This window comes from Ahaetulla prasina, chromosome 5, assembly GCF_028640845.1.
Source record: "Ahaetulla prasina isolate Xishuangbanna chromosome 5, ASM2864084v1, whole genome shotgun sequence".
Classification (NCBI taxonomy): domain Eukaryota; kingdom Metazoa; phylum Chordata; class Lepidosauria; order Squamata; family Colubridae; genus Ahaetulla; species Ahaetulla prasina.
Genome location: NC_080543.1, coordinates 4,189,239 through 4,204,275, shown reverse-complemented (window position 1 = coordinate 4,204,275; position 15,037 = coordinate 4,189,239).

Here is a 15,037-nt window from a genome sequence, read left to right as displayed (position 1 = left end):
ATTTTTGAAAACTCTGTGTACAGGTACTCCTCGCCTTACCCACCACAATTGAGAGATGAGATTGGGCAGCCATTTGTCTGAAATGGTATGGGATCTCCTGCTTAAGCAGAGGGTTGGACTAGAAGACCTCCAAGGTCCCTTCCAACTCCGTTATTCTGTTAAAGAGCGATGCGTTAAGGAGATGAGGATTTGAGATAGTTGGCCATGAATGAACTAGGCCTGTCTAGTCTAACAAAGAGAAGGACTAGGGGTAACATGATAGCAGTCTTCTAATATTTGGGGGGCTGCCACTGAGAAGAAGAGGGGAGTCAACCTGATCTCCAAAACACCAGGAGAAGGTAACTAAGCAGTGGATGGAAACTAATCAAGGAGAGAAGCAACCTAGAACTGTGGAGAAATTTCCTGACAGTGAGAACAATTAACCAGTGGAACTACTTGCCACCAGAAGTTGTGGGTGCTCCATGGAGGTTTTTAAGAAGAGATTGGACAGCGATTTGTCTTGAATGGTTTAGGGTTTCCTGCTTGAGCAGGGGGTTGGACTAGAAGACCTCCAGGGTCCCTTCCAACTCTGCCATTCTGTCATTCTGCTTGTTGATGCATTACTTTATACTAAAGCTATGTGGCATTGGTTTCTCTACCTTATTATAAGGCCTGTCTTCCTCTTTTGGAAGGACGGGGAGGCGAAAGGATGGTGTGGGGGGCGGGTTCATAGGTGGAGATTGAAAAATGACAGAAACTGAAAATAAATTACATTGGTCTCCTTTCAATTAAAGACACATAGAATAGAATAGAATAGAATAGAATAGAATAGAATAGAATAGAATAGAATAGAATAGAATAGAATAGCATTTTTTATTGGCCAAGTGTGATGGGACACACAAGGAATTTGTCTTGGTGCATATGCTCTCAGTGTACATAAAAGAAAAGATACGTTCATCAAGGTATCATTCATCATTCCGGCTGTACACCGCCCTGAGTCCTTCGGGAGAAGGGCGGTATAAAAATTCAATAAATAATAATAATAATAATAAAAGGTACAACATCAAGGGCCGCAGTGTGGCTCAGGCTGTAAGAAGCCTGTTATTAGAACACAGTAGCCTGCAATTACTGCAGGTTCAAGCCCGGCCCAAGGTTGACTCAGCCTTCCATCCTTTATAAGGTAGGTAAAATGAGGACCCAGATTGTTGGGGGGGGCAATAAGTTGACTTTGTATATAAATATACAATAGAATGAGACTATTGCCTTACACAATGTAAGCCGCCCTGAGTCTTCGGAGAAGGGCGGGATATAAATGTAAATTAAAAAAAAAAATTTACAACACAATTGATGGTCAATATATTAATATAAATCATAAGGATTGCCAAAGACACATGCAACGAGAAATAAAACCAGATCGTGAAATGAAATAATAAAAAGCAACAAAACAGCAGAAACTTAAAAAGAAGTTAGGTAAATTTGGTCTCGTTGCAATTGAAGAGGCAGGCAAAGAAAAATAAAAATAGACAATGAAATGAAATGAAATTACAGAAAGGAAGTAAAATTGTTTGGACAGTTCCAAACCATAATTTGCCTTTTAAAAAATAAAATTGATAGAAACAGAACCCGGATTTTTTTTTAACCCCAAATAAAAAGATTTGATTTCATAAAGATACCTTTGAAAAAAAATCGCTTTGTTTTTGCTTTCCTGCATAGCCAGATTTTACCTCTTCCGCTTACCTTTTTCTTGCCAGAAATTGCACACTTCTGTTTCCAGAAACTTTCTGGATGATCTTAACTGCCATGGAACTTTTCAAGCGCCAATATTCTTCCCATTGTGGTTGTTCGTTGCTGTTCATTTCCAAGTCGAATCCCAAAGTCCTTCTCCCGTAATCACATCAGGATCTCTTTCCTGCCTACGTGAAATAATACAGGGTAGTCCTCGACTTACAACCGTTTGTAGGATAGGGCGGTATAAAAATTTGAAAAATAAAATAAAAAATAAAATAAAAAAATAAATAAAAATGAAACGTCAGCAAGAAAACAACCAAGCTCAAAGGGCCACCAAGGACCCCACCTTTCAACCCTGAGCTAGAAATATCCTCCTTCACCTTGTTATCAAACAAGGAATTTATTAGGAGATGAATCCTCCCGTAATGCACCCTTCCTCTATAAAAAAGAAATCTTGCAAACGAACCATATGTGCAAATGGCAGCATCTACTACCTGGCTTGGACAAAGTGATTACGGCTTACGAAATGGTAAGGATCAGAGGTGGGTTTCAGCAGGTTCTGACCAGTTCTGGAGAACCGGTAGCGGAAATTTTGAGTAGTTCGGAGAACCTTGTAGTAAAAATTCTGACTGGCCCCACCCCCATCTATTCTCTGCCTCCCAAGTCCCAGCTGATTGGGAGGAAATGGGGATTTTGCAATCACCTTCCCCTGGATTGGGGTGGGAATGGAGATTTTACAGTATCCTTCCCCTGCCACGCCCACCAAGCCACTCCCACCAAGCCATGCCATGCCACGCCCACCAAGCCACACCCACAGAACCGGTAGTAAAAAAATTTGAAACCCATCACTGGTAAGGATGAACACATTCATACGTGTAAGTCACAAGCTGTTCTGTCCCCCCCTCGCCGCAGTCCGAGCGATGGCTTAATTAGCCGGCACTATCAGCTCTGGCAGCAAACTAGCGAGCGTATGCCAAGTGTCTCTGTTATCTCCCTTGACGCCGATAAGTCACCCAGGAACAAACAGTACTTCAGCTCTTAGTTAAGCAGTTAATTTGCCTGCTATAAAGAGGCACAGCAGCTCTTGCTGCCTTTATATCCTGTGGGGTATGGCTCCATGACTCAGCACTTCCTAGGCCTGCCCCTCCCCTGCTTCTGTTGTTCCCGCCTCTCCTGCCTACGAAACCTAGGGTCTAGCCAGGCCTAATTGCCATCAGCTGGGTCTGGAGGTGTGGCCTGGGGGGGAAAGAGTCAGGGGACAGAGGCCTCATTATTTCCTCCACCTGGCCTGCCTCTGGCTCCTGGAGCTGAGCCAGGGAAGCCGGTGTTCCCGAGGTAAGCCCTGATGGCCCTTCCCCCTCACTTTCCAAGTCACTTTCTGGCAGGAGGCCCAGCTCGGGGGGTGCAGACACAACACAAGCGATGCAGGTTGTAAAGTTTAACAGATAACAGAATTGGAAGGGACCTAATAGGTCATCTAGTCCAACCCCACCCCCCCACCCCGCTCAAGCAGAAGACCCTCTACCATTTCTGACAGATGGCAGTCCAGTCTCTTCTTGAAAGCCTCCAGGGATGAAGCTCCCACAACTTCTGAAGGCAACTTCTATTCCATTGGCTGATTATTCTCACTGTCAGAAAGTTCCTCCTCATTTCTAGGTTGAATCTCTCCTTGTTCAGTTTCCATCCATTATTCCTTGTCTGGCTTTCAGGTGCTTTGGAGAAGAGAAGAGAAGAGAAGAGAAGAGAAGAGAAGAGAAGAGAAGAGAAGAGAAGAGAAGAGAAGAGAAGAGAAGAGAAGAGAAGAGACAGAGTTGGATGGGACCTTGGAGGTCTTCTAGTCCAACCCCTTGCTTAGGCAGGAAACCCTATACTAGTTCTCCCTGTCAGGAAATTTCTCCTTAGTTCCAGGTAGCTTCCCTTCTTGATGAGTTTCCATCAGTTGCTTCTTGTCCTGCCCTCAGATACTTTGGAAAATACTTGACCCCCCTCCACTCTGTGGCAGCCCCTCAAATATTGGAAGATGGCTATCCTGTCTCCCCTGGTCCTTCTCTTCCCTAGACTAGCCAGGCCCAGTTCCTGCAACCGTTCATCATATATTTTATCCTCCAGTCCCCTCATCATCCTGGTTGATCTTCTCTGCACTCTTTCTAGAGTCTCGGCGTCTTTGTTATAGTGTGGTGACCAAAACTGCACCAGTGTTAAAAGATTTTATTTTTTTAATTGAAATTAAGGCAATACATTCCGTTTCCTTATTTGCTAGTTTTCTACAGTTTTTCCCAGGATCCTGGCTCAAAATGGCCTCAGGTCACTCTGCCTGCGGACAGGATGCGGGGACAAGATTTTGAAGACCCATTTGGGGCAGTCGGTCAAGGTCAGCAAATGATTCCTGGGCGCCAAGTCTTTGCCAAGCAGGAAGAACAAGGCGTTGGAAAACGCCAGGCCGATGATCATGGCCGCCAGCACCCACATCCCTCTGGATAAGAGGAAGAAGAAGCTCTTGTGAAGGCCACGGGAGTCCTGGGTCAATTTAGCCTGCACCAACTCTTGGAGCAGAGAAGGGCCCTCCTGGCCGTAGTCCGTCTCCAACCTCCTGAAGGGAGATTGTTCCAGCTGCTCTTCCAAAGACAGGACTTGGTTTTCCAGCGCCTGGCAGATCTCTTCGAGCTCCGCCACCGTGCGCGACAGCTCGGCGCACTGCTTCTTCTCGGCCTCGTACTGGCGCCGGGCGGTTTCGATTTTCGCCTCCAGCTGTTTGAAGTAGCCGACGATGTGCTCCATCACTTGCTTGATACGCAGCATGCCTTGGTCCCGACTGGCTTTGGATTCCTGAAATTTGACCAGCTGGTTGGAGACCTTCTGGATTTTGGAGCAGAGGACTCGGTTGGTCTCTGCCAAGGTGTGGTTTTGGACCTGCAGGGCCGCTCGGGTGTCTTCCCGTTCTCGGAGCATCTCCTGCAGCTCTTCCTCTTCCTTTTCCAGATCTTCCACGATGTTTTTGAAACAATTGACTTTCTCCTCCAGGCTCTTGTTTTCCTCGTTCATGTGCTTCATCTCCTGCACGATCTCCTGGTTCTCAAGGTCGAGGTTGGCCGCTTTGTCTCGTAGGTCCCAGATCTCCCTCTTTAAGGCCTCCTGGATGTCCATTAGGTGGGACGCTTCGGATTTCTCCATGGGAGGTTAGGGGGCTGGGTGAAAGGAGGCCTCGAATTCGGCGCCGCTCCTCTTGAGTTCACTGCTGAGGAACAAACAAAGGGAGAGTAAAAATCGGGATCAAGCTTCATACCCTTAGCACATCCCACCTACTTTTGAATGTTTTCATATGGACGGTCGTGGTAGGTTTTTAACAGATGAACAGAGTTGGAAGGAAGGGACCTTGTAGGTCATCTAGTCCAAACCCCCCCCCCCGCCCAAGCAGGAGACCCTACACCAGCGGTTCTCAACCTGTGGGTCGGGACCCCGTTGGGGGTCGAATGACGATCTGCCAAGGGTCGCCTAAGACCATCGGAAATAAGGGAAGTATACTTGCGAGTCGAAGAATCGCGCTCCAATGGTTGACTCCACAAGCCAGCTGCAGGCTCTTCAACTCGCTAGCCGAATTCGGCTTCAGGTGCGATGAATTAAAAAAGAGAGAAATCTTTGCTCTGATGTCTCCCTCTCAAGCCAGCTGCAATCACTCCCAATCGCTAGCCTAATCTGGCTTCAGGCACGATAAACTTAATAGAGGAGGAGTCTCCGCTTTAATGCCTCCGTCCTCAAGGCAATCGCAAGCAGTTCAGATCGCTAGCCAATACGGCTTCCGGCGCGATCAATTCAAAACGAAAATAATTTTACGGTTGGAGTCGCCACATCGTGGGGAATTGTATTAAAGGGGTCGCAGCACTATAAAGGTTGAGAACCACTGCCCTACACCATTTCTGACAGAGGGTAGTCCAGTCTCGTCTTGAAAGCTTCCAGGGATGAAGCTCCCACAACTTCTAAAGGCAACTTCTGTTCCATCAATTGATGGCTCTCCCTGTCAGAAAATTCCTCCTTATTTCCAGGTTGAATCTCTCCTTGATCAGTTTCCATCCGTTATTCCTTGTCTGGCCATCTGGACTTTGGGTTTCCGGTGCTCCGGCATGCACGAAGATCACTTGGCCGTCGGGCCTGCCTGAGACACAGACCAGAAGAGCAGCTGGTGACCCGCGCATGTGCCCACATGCGTGCCCCCTTTGGCACGCATGGCATAGGTTCTCCATCATGGCCCTATGCCATTCCAGACAAATAGCTGTCCAGTCTTTCCTTTAAAAAGTGCTGAAGCACCCACAAGTTCTGGTGGCAAGCTGTTCCACTGATTAATTGTCCTCAGTGTTAGGAAGTTCTGTTCTCATTAGTAGGAAATTCCTCCTTAATTCCGGGTTGCTTCTCTCCTTGATTATTTTCCATCCATCGTTTCTTGTCCTGCCTTCAGGGGCTTTGGAGAAGAGGTGGACTCCAGTGGTAAAATCCAATTTTTTTTACTACCGGTTCTGTGGGTGTGGCTTGGTGGGCGTGGTGTGGCTTGGTGGGCGTGGCAGGGGAAGGATACTGCAAAATCTCCATTCCCTCACCACTCCAGGGGAAGGATACTGCAAAATCTCAATTCCCACCCTACTCCTGAGGGAAGGATATTGCAAAATCTCCACTCCCTCCCCACTCCTGGGGCCAGCGAGAGGTGGTATTTGCCAGTTCTCCGTACTGCTCAAAATTTCTGCTACGGGTTCTCCGGAACCTGTCAGAACCTGCTCGATTTCACCCCCTCTTCTTTGGGGCAGCCCCTCAAATACTAGAATACTGTTCTCATGTCACCCCTAATCCTTCATTTCATTAAACTAGACGTACCCAATTCCTGCAACCGTCCTTCGTATCCTTTAGTCTCCCAAGCCCTTAATCATCCTACTTGTTCTTCTCTGCACTTTTTCCAAAGTCTCAACATCTTTGTTGTAATGTGGCGACCAAAACTGGATGCAGAATTCCAAGTGTGGCCTTACTAAGGTTTTATAAAGTGGTACTAAGACTTCACTTGATTTTGGTTTTATGCCTGTTTATAGCTTTTTTTGGCAGCTGCAGCACACAGCTGGCTCATATTTAAGTGATCATCCACTAGAATAGAATAGAATAGAATAGAATAGAATAGAATAGAATAGAATAGAATAGAATAGAATAGAATAGAAGAATAGAATAGAATTTTATTGGCCAAGTGTGATTGGACACACAAGGAATTTGTCTTGGTGCAGATGCTCTCAGTGTACATAAAAGAAAAGATACGTTCATCAAGGTACAACATTTACAACACAATTGATGGTCAATATATCAATATAAATCATAAGGATTGCCAGCAACAAGTTACAGTCATACAGTCATAAATGGAAAGAGATTGGTGATGGGAACGATGAGAAGATTAATAGTAGTGCAGATTTAGTAAATAGTTTGACAGTGTTGATGGAATTATTTGTTTAGCAGAGTGATGGCCTTCGGGGAAAAACTGTTCTTGTGTCTAGTTGTTCTGGTGTGCAATGCTCTATAGCGTCGTTTTGAGGGTAGGAGTTGAAACAGTTTATGTCCAGGATGCGAGGGGTCTGTAAATATTTTCAGGGACTCCAAGATCCCTCTCACACCTACTGTTTTTGAGCCAGGTTTTGCCTAATCCAGGGGTAGTCAACCTTTTTATACCTACCGCCCACTTTTGTATCTCTGTTAGTAGTAAAATTTTCTAACCACCCACCGGTTCCACAGTAATGCGCCGTGTATCGTCGGCTGTGCATGCCTCTCGCGCATGATGGATTGGGATTGGGGGGGGAGGCGCCGGCTACCAGCTCTGCTTGTCTGTTACAGCTGGGTGGTGTGGGGGGAGATGCGCGAGCTATTCTGGGACGAGGCTCTTTTGTTTGCGGTCGCACTATAGCGCCATTTAGTTTCACTTATGTATCGTGAATTAAACTTATGTGCGGGCGATACAAATAGTATATTTTCAGAAATTTAAATGGTCACGGGGAATTTTATGACAACCTAATGAAAATGTTTTTAAATAATGCTATGAAATTTTTTTAAAAAGTCAATTAAATTAAAAAAAAGGAAAGTGCTTCAGTATCGGACAAAACCCCTCCCGCCCACCATGAAAGCTGGAACACCCACTAGTGGGCGGTAGGAACCAGGTTGACCACCACTGGCCTAATCTGTACTTGTACCATTGGTTTTTCCCTGACCTAAGTGTAAAACCTTGCTTTTTTCCCCCACGTTATATTTCTTTTTGTTGGATAGGGTCCATTGATCAAGATTAAAAGAAGTTAAATCAACACATTATTCTGAATTGGGTTGACTGGTGCAGTGGCCTAGAGGTGGAGCTCTTGCCTTACAACCAGGAGGCTGGGAGTTTGATCCTAGGGAGAGGCCGATATTTCTCTCTCTGGGTACAATGAGAATATTATCTGCTGAACAAAACTCCTCATCGGTGACAGGAAGGCATCCGGCCAGGAAACACTCAGCTCCATTCAGTTACCCAGACTCCACCCCGCAAGGGATTATGGGGTCATTACAAGATGACGACGACGATGATGATTCTGAATTGGGTCGAAAGCATCATCCAAAGTTCTGGATGAGATGCTAGTCTGTTGGGAGATCAGAGGAACCCATCATTTGGCCTACTTACCGAAGGATCCTCAATTCCCACGAGAGAAATGGCCTCTCCCAGACAGCCCAGCATCAACCAGAGCTGAGTCCAAGCCCAACTGACAGCAACTGCATCACAGCTGATGTCACAATCCACACTCTCCAGCCAATCAGGACCTTTCATGGGCCGCCTCCTTCCCGGAGGCTCTATCACACAAAGGAAACACACACTCACACTCAAGCAGTGGAAGGGGAGCAAGGGTGGGCTTCATAATTTTTTAGCAAGGGGTACCCAGTTCCTGCAACCGTTCTTCATATGTTTCAGCCTCCAGCCCCCTAATCCTCTTGGTTGCTCTTCTCTGCACTGTTTCTAGAGTCTCAACATCTTTTTTACATCGTGGCGACCAAAACTGGATGCCGTATTCCAAATTCTGGGAGTTGAAGTCCACAAGTCTTAAAGTTGCCAAGTTTGGATGCCCCTGAGCTAGACCTACCCAGTTCCAGCAACCATTCTTTATATGTTGCACGGTTGCAGGAACAGTTGCAGGAACTGGGTATGTCTAGTTTAATAAAAAGAAGGACTAGGGGAGACATGACAGCAGCGTTCCAATATCTCAGGGGCTGCCACAAAGAAGAGGGAGTCAAGCTATTCTCCAAAGCACCTGAGGGTAGAACAAGAAGCAATGGGTGGAAACTGATCAAAGAAAGAAGCAACTTAGAACTAAGGAGAAATTTCCTGACAGTTAGAACAATTAATAAGTGGAACGACTTGCCTGCAGAAGTTGTGAATGCCCCAACACTGGAAATTTTTAAGAAAATGTTGGATAACCATCTGACTGAGATGGTGTAGGGTTTCCTGCCTAGGCAGGGGGTTGGACTAGAAGGCCTCCAAGGTCCCTTCCAACTCTGTTGTTATGTTATGTTATGTTATGTTATGTTATGTTATGTTATGTTATGTTATGTTATGTTATGTTATGTTATGTTATGTTATGTTATGTTATGTTATGTTATGTTATGTTATGTTTTAGACTCCAGCCCCCTAACCATCTTCGTTGCTCGTCTCTGCACTCTTTACATTCCGCCTCTTTTAATACTCCCCAAAATACTTTTTTTAAAAATTTGAATTTATATCCCGCCCTTCTCCGAAGACTCAGGGCGGCTTACACTGTGTTAAGCAATAGTCTTCCTCCATTTCTATATTATGTACAAAGTCAACTTTTATTGCCCCCAACAATCTGGGTCCTCGTTTTACCTACCTTATAAAGGATGGAAGGCTGAGTCAACCTTGGGCCTGGTGGGACTTGAACTTGCAGTAATTGCAAGCAGCTGTGTTAATAACAGACTGCTTTAGTCTGTTGAGCCACCAGAGGCCCCTTCATTCATCATTCATTCATTCTCACTATGAGGTGTGAGTGTGTGCGTGCGCGTGATTACTTCTTACACAACGGACCAAATTTCTGGGGGTTATCCTCAAAGGAGTTTTCACTGTTCAATGTTGAGCAATCCCAGAACAGCAGGGTTGTTGTCTGTAGAGGGCGTAACCATACTTAGTATTTACAGACACCAAACGTGTCAGCTAGAAAGCTGGCGGAGACAGGTTTGAGACCCGGGCATCTTGCCATGGGGTGAGCTCCCGTTCCTTGCTCCAGCTCCTGCCCATCTTGAAGTTCGAAAGCATGCCAATGCGAGTAGATCAATAGGTACCACTTCTGTGGGAAGGTTACACCGTTCTGTGCACTTCGGCATACCGTCATGTTGGCCACGTGATCATGGAAGTATCTTCAGATAATGTTGGCTCCCTCGGATAAGGAATGGAAAGGAATACTGCCTCCAAGAGTCGGACACTCGACTGAACAAAGGAAACGTTTACCGTTACCTTTTCAAACCATACAGTGGAAATTCTGCCTCTTTTTCATCCCCATTACATGTAAAAGAGTTGTGATTTCAATTATGAAGGAATGGTGGTTATCTTGGCTTTTTTCACTCTCCCTGATGTTTGCTGAAAAAAACAATAGTCTGCGAGGCTGTTGGTTTGAGCTCCGAACTTGGCACTTTAGCTGCAAACGTTTCATCACCATTCAAGGAGACGTCGTCAGTACGTTTTGAACTGTGTTCGTCATTTTGATGAGCAGAACTCAAATCGCACTGACGACGTCTCCTCAGGTGGTGAGAAAACGTTTGCCACCAAATTGCCGAGCTCAGAGCTCAAACCAAACAGCCTAACTACCAACCCGAGCGAGCTACAAATATTCGAACACATTTCAAACCTAGGCTGCGTTTCCAAACGGGACCGATGGTTTGCTGAGTTAGCGCACCCAAAACACTGACCATAATAAACCTGGATAACTTGCTGCGCCCATGGTGGGCAAACCCAGTTTAGCTTAGTGTAGGGTGTGAACTCAAGCACGGCGGGCAGTCGCCTTAGGCAATCCTGGTGGCGGAGGCCTATGGTGCACCTCCCGTCCTGCACACGTCTTCCTCCTGACCAGTCACTGTTCTGCTGTTTGAGAAAAGGCCGAGTCCCGCCAACAGCCGGCTACCATCTTGGTCATTGCCTTAGCCAGCCCTGCAGGGGGAGGGACCCCAGATCCCATTTCTGTTGAGAACTGCCCCCCCCTCCAGGGGTGGCCTTTAAAAATTTTAGCATGGGGTTCTCTACCTGATTGCTGGGTGGGCGTGGCCATGGTGGGTGTGGCCTAGTTTCCTTGAGCCTCCAAGAGGGCGAAAAAATTTTTTTAATTTTTTTTTATTTATTTGCATTTATATCCCGCCCTTCTCCGAAGACTCAGGGCGGCTTACACTATGTTAGCAATAGTCTTCATCCTATTTGTATATTTATATACAAAGTCAACTTTATTGTCCCCAACAATCTGGGTCCTCATTTTACCTACCTTATAAAGGATGGAAGGCTGAGTCAACCTTGGGCCTGGTGGGACTTGAACTTGCAGTAATTGCAAGCAGCTGTGTTAATAACAGACTGTCTTAGCAGTCTGAGCCACAGAGGCCTCCCCAGGCTCTGGAGGCCCTCTGGAGGCCGGAAACGGGCTCGTTTCTGGCCTTCCCGAACTTCCAATAGGCCCATTTTTCACCCTCCCTGAGCCTCTGTGTGCGCCCTGCCCTGCATCCAAAAAGGCCCGCGTGGGGACTCCTGGGAGGGGCAGGGCGGGGTTGGCGGGGCCAGCCAGGAGTGGGATTTGGGGGTCATCCGAACTGCACAGAATCTTAGCTAGAGGTTCTCCCGAACCCCTACGAACCCCCAGCAGCCCACCAGAGACACATCCCACACAATTCGCCTTCTTTTTTTATTATTGCTTTTCCTTGGAGTTGACTTCTCGTGGGGTCTCCCCTTCTTTCTTCTTCCCCGTTTTTCTGGGGGCAGAAGGGGTTTTCTTCGGGCGCGTCTGGTGGCCTTTCTCCACGCCGTTTTGGTCCTCAAAGAGAGCCACTTCCTGGGACAGCTTCCGCAGCTCCTTGTTGAGTTGGTTGTTGGAGTCGATCAAAGCGAACTTCAGGACTTCCAGCTGGTTGAGCTTCTGGTAGGCGTCCTCGGCCCGTTCTCGCATCGCTTTGACTTTGCCTTGCATTTCTTCCATGGCACTCTTGAAACTTTCGACCGTGTCCTGCAAACTCTGGCTCATGGTCGGGATTTCGTCTGGGCTCCTGGGCTCTGCGTTCAGATTCCCTCCTAAACGTTGCTAGAAATTGTCTTTATTTTCTTCTTCTGGAGAGCTCCTAAAGGCTGTGGGGTTTGGAGAGACGATTTGTAGAGGCTGCAGGGCAACACAAATAGGATACTGACACACACACACACAGATAGAGGCATGGAATCTACTGCTACTAAGCTACACAAATATCTTTGTACACCTCTATCTGCAGTCTGTAAGTGAAATCCAGCAGGTTCTGACAGGTTCTGGAGAACCGGTAGCGAAAATTTTGAGCAGTTCGGAGAACCGGCAAATACCACCTCTGGCTGGTCCCAGAGTGGGGTGGGAATGGAGATTTTGCAGTATCCTTCCTCTGCCATGCCCACCAAGCCACGCCCACAGAACCGGTAGTAAAAAAAATTGGATTTCACCACTGGTTCGAATCCTCTCTTAACCATGGAAGCCAACTGGAGCAGGGGTCTCCAACCTTGGTAACTTTAAGACTTGTGGACTTCAACTGGCAGCAAAGCTGGCTGAGGAACTCTGGGAGTTGAAGTCCACAAGGAGCAAAGCTGGCTGAGGAACTCTGGGAGTTGAAGTCCACAAGTCTTAAAGGGACCAAGGTTGGAGACCCCTGCCCTAGAGCAAAGCTGGCTGAGGAACTCTGGGAGTTGAAGTCCACAAGTCTTAAAGGGACCAAGGTTGGAGACCCCTGCCCTAGAGCAAAGCTGGCTGAGGAACTCTGGGAGTTGAAGTCCACAAGTCTTAAAGGGACCAAGGTTGGAGACCCCTGCCCTAGAGCAAAGCTGGCTGAGGAACTCTGGGAGTTGAAGTCCACAAGTCTTAAAGGGACCAAGGTTGGAGACCCCTGAATTAAAGCAGTGGTGGGATTCAAATAATTTAACAACCGGTTCTCTGCCCTAATGACCTGCTGGGTGGGTGTGGCCTATGGTGGGCGTGGCCCAGGGGGTGTAACAAATAGCACTCGGCTTCCTGCACCCACCTGGGAATATAAAAGAGTGGGACGCGCCCCCCCCCCCCCACACATCCCATTTTGGGCCTAGTAGGCTTCCCTGCAGCCTCCTGGGAACGAAAACGGGTCTTGGGGTGGGGCCTCCTTAAAACCTCCTGGGATTGAAAATCGGGGCACCGGGAGGCCCCCCCGCATCCCCTCATGTCCCATTTTGGGCCTAGGAGGCCTCCCTGCACTGACTTGGGAGCCAAAATGGGGTGTGTGGGGATTCCTGGAATGGGGGGCAGCGTTGTGACTCCAGCCCCCGAACCTGGCCCCATGCCCGAAAGTGACTCCGAGAGTGAGGGGGAAGGGCCGGTAAGGCTTACCTTGGGAACACTGATTCCTTTGGCCCGTCTCCAGGAGCCAGAACCAGACCAGTCGGAGGACGTAATGAGGCCATCATCCCCTGATTCCTCCCTTCCCCAGGCTACGCCTTCAGACCCAGCTGACAATAATAATAATCAAGCTTGGCTTGACCCGCGCTTCAGAAGATTAGAGAGGCGACGTCATCAAAGGGAAGGGTGGGGCTCACAGGATATATAAGGAGCTTTGGAACTGCTCTCACTCCACGGGAAGCAAAAGTTTAGCTGAACCGTTTCAAAAAGAGCTGAAAGTCTTGTTACGTGAGTCATTTGTTTGAACTTTGGCAGGCAGCTGCGATTTCTCTGCCAGGACTGATAAGAGCCGTGAATCCACTGGCTGAAGGCCAGCTCATTAATCCGAAGTGGGGAAGGAGACAGAACTGGCAGGGAGGGGCCAACCAGCAATTTAACTACCGGTTTGCCCAAACCGATTGAATCCCACCACTGAACTAGGGTGGCTTTAGATCAAGCGCTCTCCTACGTCCCAAGGAAGAAGGCGGCATGGACAAAACCCTTCTGAAATGTTGCTGTTGTGTTAAATCAACTTCCCTGGCCACCGTACAGGTAATCCTCGACTTACAGCAGTTCACTTAGTGACCGAGGCACTGAAAAAAGTGACTTATGACTATCCCAAAAGGTGCTTTTTCAAGAGGCAACTGGACTCTCTTCCCAGAAAGCATCTTGAAAAAGCAGTCTTGGGACAACCATGACCTGGATGCCTAAGAATCTCCGTAGACATTTAACTTATGACTGTTTTTCACACTTACGACCGTTGCAGCCCTTCCCCCCCACCGGTGGTCACGGGATCAAAATTCGGATGCTTGATAACTGGTTCATATTTATGATGGTTGCAGCGTCCCGGGGGAGGTCACGTGATCCGTTTTTACGATCTTCTGATAATGGGCGAGCCGGATTCACTTAACAACCATATGACTAACTTAACAACGGCAGTGAATTCGCTTAACAACTATGGCAAGGAAAGGCGTAAAATGGGACAAGACGTACTTGACAAATGTCTCCCTTAGCAACATAGATTCTGGGCTCAATTGGGGGTCGTAAGTCGAGGGCTACCTATAGATATATCCAGGGGTTGGGCTCCATAAATTTTAGCAAGGGGTTCTCTGCCTGGTTACTGGGTGGCCGTGGCCGTGGTGGGTGTGGTCTAGTCAGCCTCCTGCACCACTGGGCAGGGGGAGAGATTTTTGCCCTCCCCGGGCTCCGGAGGCTTTTCTTGAGCCTCCGGAAGGATGAAAACAGCCTCCCCAGGCCCCGGAGGCCCTGTGGAGGCTGGAAAAGGGCCCGTTTCTCAAACTTCCAATAGGCCCATTTCTCAGCCTCCCCGAGCCTCCGCGCGCACCCTGCACTTACCTGCATCCAAAATGGGCCGCATGGGAATTCCTGGGAGGGGCGGGGCTGGTTGGGCGGGGCCAGCCAGGAGTGGGATTTGGGGAGTTCTCTGAACTGCACAGAATCTTAGCTAGAGGTTCTCCCAAACCCCTATGAACCCCCAGCAGCCCCACCCCTGCCTTATTTGCTCCCTTCCTCTCACCCCCACTCCCATCCTGACCCCTACCACGAATTCAAATACAGCCTACTTCCGGGAGGGTGTGGGGTGGAGTCAGACCCTAACCTAGTTTTCTTCTCTGTCGTCTGTTGCTGCTGTCAATTCTCCTGCAGCTATT